Source organism: Megascapheus bottae, chromosome 25 (assembly GCF_031878675.1).
Source record: "Megascapheus bottae isolate mThoBot1 chromosome 25, mThoBot2.hap1, whole genome shotgun sequence".
Lineage (NCBI taxonomy): Eukaryota > Metazoa > Chordata > Mammalia > Rodentia > Geomyidae > Megascapheus > Megascapheus bottae.
In genome coordinates, this window is record NC_143533.1 from 10150392 (window position 1) to 10157977 (window position 7586).

A 7586-nucleotide genomic window follows, 5' to 3' on the forward strand; every position below is an offset into this window, starting at 1 on the left:
GGCAGTGACCAAAGAAATGGGGCGAGCCAGAGCTGGGACCATCCCAGGTACAAAGAACTCCAGGCCTGGGACAGGGAAGGCAGCCAGGCCCTGGGGAACTGTGGGGGTCTGGAGAGTACATTAGCACATACCTTTTTCTTTCTTTTTGTTGGTCCTGGGGCTTGAACTCAGGCCTGGGAACTGTCCTTGAGCTTTTTTCAAGGATAGGGTTCTACCATTTAAGCTATAGCACTACTTTCGGATTTTTTTATGTATGTGGTACCAAGGAATTGAACCCAGGGCTTCCTGCATGCTAGGTAAGTGCTCTATCACTAGACCACACTCCTGGCCTACCTTTCTCTTTTCTTGTGTCCAGATGCTGCTTTCCAGCACACCTAACACGGACCATACTCCATACTCCTAGCAAACCAAGAAGTCAAAGAGTCAAAGGAAGCAGATAAGAATTCTGTGACTGCTGCTATGGGTAATCAGGGTATTCAGAATGGAGTAGGCCAAGGGATGAGCAACACATTTCTGTGAAGGCCCAGGTAGTATTTTGGTCTTTGCACTCCTTGCATATCTTGCATATTCCTCTATGTACATCTTCAAAACTAAAAGAAGAGAAAGAAAGAAAAGAGGAAATGAAGGAAGGAAGGAAGGAAGGAAGGAAAATAATCTTGGGAGAAGAAAAACAGCATTAGGGAGGCTGAAGCAGAATGATGGAAAGTTTGAGGCCAGCCTGGGCTTCTTAAGGAGATCCTGACTTTAAAACAACATCAACACATATTCTTAGCTTGTAAGTCATACAGAAACAGATTGAAACTTGGTTGGTGTCAGTGGCTCATGCCTAATTCCTAGATATTCAGGAGGCTGAGATAGGAGAATTGAGATTCCAAGCCAGCCTGGACAGGAAAGTCTGTTGGACTCTAGTTGGGCTCTGTTACCAAAAAGCTGGAAGTGGGGCTATGGCTCCAGTAGAATGTTAGCCTTGAACACAAAAGCTCAGCGGCCAGGCCTAGAGTTCAAAATCCAGGACCAGCAAAAACAAGTGACCCCCCTCCCCCCTGCCAAACAAACAAACAAACAAACAAAAACCAGTCTGGAGGTCTGCAGGTTGAGACTGTTGAATTACTAAAGTACCAATTCCAATGACTTGGTATGTTAAAGGCGTAACTTACTCCATTGCCCAAAGCTGGTCTGTGGCTCTCCTCCACATCATGACTCAGGGACCCAGGCTGCCCTCATTCTCTCAGGCCCTCATATTTGTCATCCTGGTTTCTATAAACAAAGGAAGAGAGATTAAAGGCTTGCACAACATCTTTCAACAGCCATAGCACTTTGTCTTCATTTCCCCAACTTAACAGCAAAGGAGTTGAAGTTGTTCTCCTGTCCAAGAAGATGGCAACATAGTCAACTTCCACAGACTCTCCCTTGGAATAAATGTTAAAGGAAAATTTGAATATGGGACAGTAGCATTGGAGTTGCCACTGCAAAAGCATTCCTCCTCCTCTTCCTCCTCTTCCTCCTCCTCCTCCTCCTGTTCCTCCTTTTCTTCTTCTTTTTTTTCTTTGTGGCACTCAGGCTTAACTCAGAACTTCACACTCTCAGGAAGCTTGCTTGGCTGATGCTCTACCACTTGAGCCATGTCTCTAGTCAGACATTTTGCCGACTGCTTGGAGATGGGGCAGGGGGAGGGATTAAAACAAAAGACTTTTTAAATTTGAGCTGGCTTTGAATCTAGATTCTCTGGGTTTCAGCCTCCTAAGTATCTAGTTTGTAGGAGTAGCCCTAGAACCTGGTGCTATAACTTCCTTCTTTCCCTGCAGTGAATTCTGTCCTCAGTTTTGCAGTGTCCCTGGACTGGTTCCCCATAGTGGCTGAGCACCTCCTGGGATACCAAGCCCTGTGTACCACTGCTCAGATGACCGCAAATCCCTTCTCACTTGTCATCTTTGGGCACATTTGTCATTCTAGCAGTGTGTGTGTGTGTGTGTGTGTGCGCCTGTCTGTCTGTCTGTCATGAGGCTTGGGGCTCTGAGCCTGGGCGCTGTCCCTGAGCTCTTCAGCTCAAGGCTATTGCCCTACCCCTGGAGCCACAGCACCACTTCCAGTTTTCTAGTGGTTAATTAAAGATAAGAGTCTTATGATCTTGGGGCTGGGAGTTTGACCTAGTGGTAGAGTGCTTGCCTAGTATGCATGAAGACCCAGATTCAATTCCTTGGTACCATAGAACAGAAAGCTGGAAGTGGTGTTGAGGCTCAAGTGATAGAGCTCTGGCCTTGATAAAGTCCAAGGACAGTGCTCAGGCCTTGAGCTCAAGCCCAGGACTGGGGGGAGGGGGGGAAGAAGAATCTTATGGTCTTCAGTGCCCAGGCTGGCTTTGAACTGTAATCCTCAGATCTTAGCCTCCTGAGTAGCTAGGATTATAGGCATGAGCCAGTGTGCCTGGCTTGATTCTAGTAATTTCTAAAGGCAATTCTGACACCAAAAATGTCCTGAGCCATTCTTCTTGAGCCCAAGCAGTGTGAGAGCCAGGGAAGGGTTGAAGCACATGAAGAACACATCCAGACGTGACTCCCCATTTTATCACGGGACACCTGAGGCCCTGAGGGAGAACATGGGTCCAGGGTCATGCAGTGCAATAGGGACAAGAACCCAGAGCTCCTGAGACCGGGGCAGCATCATCCCTGTGCCAGGTCCTTAGTCAGTGGGCTTTCTTGGATCCTGGTCAAATTTATCATTGCCTTTTCTTCAGCATCTATGCTGTCAGCTGTGGTTTGGCTTCAAAGTCCCCGAGTCATTCTACTTCCAGTCTCTTCACTTTTATGGTTCCTTGGGTTTCTCTGACTAAAGTCTGCTCTTGCTCAAATCGAATATGTTATCCTTATACTAGTGAAAATGCTCTCAAGCACTTCCTCAAAAAGTTAAATCAGGGCTGGGAGTTTGGCCTAGTGGTAGAGTGCTTGCTTAGCAATGGATTCGATTCCTCCGTACCACGTACACAGAAAAAAGCTGGAAGTGGTACTGTGGCTCAAATGGTAGAGCACTAGCTTTGAGGAAAACCCAAGGACAATGCTGAGGCCCTGAGTTCAAGCCCCAGGACTGGCAAAAAAAAAAAAAGTTAAATTCGTTAGGCACTGGTGGCTCATGACCATAATCCCAACAACATAGGAGGCTGTGATCTGAGGCTGTGACCAGGAGACTCCATTTCCAAATAACCAGCACAGAGCTGGGTTGGTAATATGGCTGCGTGGTAGAACACAAGTCAAGTAAGCAAGTCAAAAAAGCCATCAGCCCTGAGTCCAGATCCTAGCATCAACAAAATTAAAAATAATTAAATGCACACTAGACACCAGTAGCTCCTGCCTGTAATCCTAGCTACTCAGGAGGCTGTGATCTGAGGATGGACATTTGAAGCCAGCCCAGGGCATAAAAGTCTCGGTGAGACTCTTTTTTCTGATCTTGAGCTTGAGCTCTGCATGAGCATGTCCCTGAGCCTCTCTGTGCTCAAGGCTGACACTCTACACTTGAGTCACAGTGCCATGTCTGGCCTTTCTTTCCCTTTCTCTTTCTTTCTTCCTCTCTCTCTCTCTCTCTCTCTCTCTCTCTCTCTCTCTCTCTCTCTCTCTCTCTTTCTTTCTTTCTTCTTTGTTTTTGTGGGTCATGGGACTTGAACTCAGCCTGGGTGCTATCCCTGAGCTCTTCAGCTCAAGTTACCACCCTACCCTTGAGCCAAGTCCCACTTCCCATTTTCTAGAGGTTAACTGGAGTCTCAGGTCCTTTTGTACTCGGGCTGGCTTTGAGCCTTGATCCTCAAATCTCAGCCTCCTGAGTAGCTAGGATTACAGGTGTGAGGCACCAGCTATGCCTGGCTTTTCTGTTTATATGGTACTGGGGAGTTGAACCCAGGGCTTCATACATGCTAGGCAAGCACTCTACCACTAAGTCACATTCCCAGTCACCCATGAGACTCTTACCTTCAATAAACTACTCAAGCTACAAGTGGTGCTGCGGCTCAAGTGGTAGTGTGCTAGTCTTGAGCACAAAGAGGCTGAGGGATAGCACCTGAAGCCCTGAGTTCAAGCCCCAGGACCAGCATTTAAAAAATTAAATGCAGGAGCCAGGAGCATGGCTTAGTGGTCGAGTGCTCACCTAGCATGCACAAAGACCCTGATTTGATTCCTCAGTACCACATACAAAGAAAAAGCCAGAAGTGGTGCTGTGACTCAAGTGGTAGAGCTCAAGCCTTGAGAAAGCCCAAGGACAGTGCCCAGGGTGAGTTCAAGCCCCAGGACTGGCAAAAAGAAAAAAGAAAAAAATTAAATGCAGTTGCTATATTCAAATGACCCAGAAGGTCTATTCCTTGGCATACATCCAAGAGAATCAAAAATATTTGTCCACACACTCATTCAAATGTTCAATGATACTACCCATAAGAAACAAAAGGAGATAGTTCATATGCCCATCCAACCAACAAATGCTTTCATCCCTGCACTATATATGCACAGTGGGATATTATTTGGCAATGAAAAAGAATGAAACACTATACTTGCTATAACATGACTTGGCCTTAAACACATCATATTAAATGAAAGATGTCCATCACCCAACATCAGGTGATTCCATTTACATGAAACATCCTGAGTAGACAAATTCATCGAGGCCAGAGTAGATTAGTGGTTTCCTCAGGCTTGGGGTGGAATGGTAATGGAGGCAAGATTTCTTTATTGAGTGAGGAAAATGTTCTGGAATCTGACAGTGATGATTATTGTTACCTCACTGTAAATATACTGAAACACACACACACTAAATTGTACTCAAAAAGTGAACTTTAAGGTCTGTAAATTACATCTTCTGAAAAGGTGGCCCAAAATCTAAGAACAAAATGAAATGGGGGCAGTTAGCACCGAGAGAAGGTTTGTGTTGTAGGTGAATACCTTCCTCTCTGCTGGACTGGGGGCCAGGAGGGGCAGGCGGGAACAGGTCCATGCTTGCCTTACAAAGTAGCTAGTCAGGTACTAACCAGAATTCCAGGCGTATGCTAACCAGATAGATGTTAAGTTTCCTATCTCTTCACCCTTCTTTTTTCTTCCATAAAGAGAGATAATAAGGCCAGTGCTGGGGCTCACATCTGAATCCTAGCTACTCAGGAGGCTGATGTTGAAGAAGCAACATCCTATCTACCCTATCTACCCTAAAACAAATATGTTTGGGATGTAAACAACCAACTTGCTGCCTTCATGCCTTCACTGTGTATAAGAACACTGGCTTCAGCAAGCCAGCGGGACATAGTTGGATCTAGATCTTGGCAGGGGCCATAAGTTTAGGTATCTGGCATGATTTGAACCTCTGAAATGAGGAACTGGGCATGAACAGGTTTTGAAAAATTGTTTTATTCCTTTTTTTCTTTTGGATTATATGCAGTCCAGGCCAACCTTGAACTCACAACCCTTCTGTTCCAGCCTTCTGTGGTAGACAGCACACAAAGCCCTGTTGCTGCAGGACTATTGTGTGAGGATGGTGGCTGGAGGCAGAACAGTTTTTTTTTAATTAATTAATTAAATTTTACTGTGTGTGTGTGCTGGTCCTGGGGCTTGAACTCAGTGCCGGGGTGCTGTCCTTAAGCCATTTTTTTTTACTCAAGGCTAGAGTTCTACCACTTGACCCATGGCTTCCCTTCCAGCTCTTTGGGAAGCTAATAATGAAAATATTGTACTTTGCGGCTGAGCTCCGCAGAAAAGCTGGTGAGACTTTCTCAACCCACAACTGGGTGCAATAGGACACATCTGACATCTTAAACTAGACTGGAGACAGATTGAAAGTGAGAGAATCTTGCTGCCATGCAAGCCCAGGCAGAAAAGTTTACAAGACTTAAGTCTCCACAGGGAGTTGACGCAGAGGAACATCTAAAGGTGGATAGATTGTACCTTGACTGGGTGGAAACTGAAAATCTATCCTAGAAAAAAAGAAAAACAAAACCATCAAAAACAAGGCTGGAGGTCTGGCTTTAAAGTATTGCAGTAGCCTAGCAAGCATGAGGTCCTGAGTTCAAATCTCAGTATTTTCCCTCCTTTTTCTGCTCCTCCCCCAATATCCACACAAGTTCAAAGGAACTAAAGAAAGAATGTAAACTTGGACACAGAAGTAGTTCAACCTGAAGAAACCTTCTGAATACATGCTAAGCCGGTTCTAGTGGTTCACACCTGTAATCTTAGCTACTCGGGAGGCTGAGATCTGAGGATCACAGTTCAAAGCCAACCCAGGGCCATTTTGAACTGGCAGATGGAGGAGGCAGCGATGGGTGGGGGGCATCTGGAGGAGTTGGGGTGTGGAGGAATGGCAGGACAGCCTCACTGGTGACAGGAGAGGCTCTCGAGTGGGCCCTCCCCGAGGATCTGGAGCAGTGGAGAGCGCAGCCTGAAAGAGGGACAGAGAGCCACCATTCCCTCTTGGGCTTCTCTCCTCCCACTTCAGATATCAGTTCGGTTCCTTATGTCCTCCCCTGCAATTGCTTCCCTTGCATGGGGACAAATGAAAGTACAAGGCTCTGCCAAAACCTGTAAGTGTGGCCGGGGGGGGGGGGGGTAGCCGGGACTGGGGTTGGAGAGAAACAGGACCTGAGCACTCTCCTGGTGTGCAGCCCTGAGATGGAAAGGAAGTGGCTGAGAAGGATGTACAGATCCTAGTGGTTGGCTGTGGGGTGAGTGAGGCCTTGAAGGTGCCCCGTCCACCGTGGAGTACCTTGAGAAACAAGGCGTTGATGTACCCGTCCTCCGGACAGAGCAGGCAGTGAAGGAGTATGATGCCTTGGCTGCCAAAGGAGTCAGGGTGGGAGGCGTCTTCCATTCCACCTGCTGATGAAGCCTTATGAGAGAATAAACCATAAAGAAAGAAACAAACAAAAAAAGCCAGCCCAGGCAGGAAAATCTATGAGGCTTTTTTTTTCTGCCAGTGCTGAGGTTTGAACTCAGCCTGAGCACTGTCCTTGGGCTTCTTTGGCTCAAGGTTAGCACTCTACCACTCGAGCCACAACTTCCATTTGCACCTTTTCTATGATTGAAGAGTCTCACAGACTTTCTTGCTTTGGCTGGCTTTCAACCATGATCTTCGAATCTCAGCTCCTGAGTAGCTAAGATTACAGATGTGAGTCACTGGGAACTGGGCTCCAAGAGACTCATCTCCAGTGAACCACCAGAAAGCCAGAAGTGGCGCTCTGGCTCAAGTGGTAGAGTGCTAGCCTTGAGCAAAATAGCTCAGGGACAGCACCTAGGCCCTGAATTCAATCCCAGGACTGACAAAAACAAACAAAACAACGACAAAAAAACCCCCACATAAATACACAGTACCCTTCAGGTAAAGAGTCTGAACACACAAGCAGGTGTTTAACATTTTAACCAAGAAAGTCGTTCAAAATACATCTGTGCATTTGGCATGGTGGCTTAGGCCTTTAATCTTAACTACTCCAATGGAGAGTTTGAGGCCAGATTGAGCAAAAGGTTCATAAGTACCCTTCTCAAAACAAAGGTGCATGCATACTTTATAACTGGAATATGCTTAAAATGAATGAGCTTTATACTGTTTCAAAATATTCAATGTAAACTTCTCTG

The 7586-nt window shown here is 46.3% G+C and overlaps 1 pseudogene; it reads left to right on the forward strand.

Annotated features, from left to right (window-relative positions):
• Nucleotides 1–6471: 6471 nt before the first annotated feature.
• LOC150046374 (mth938 domain-containing protein pseudogene) lies at nt 6472–6841 on the forward strand (annotated as a pseudogene).
• Nucleotides 6842–7586: the final 745 nt, after the last annotated feature.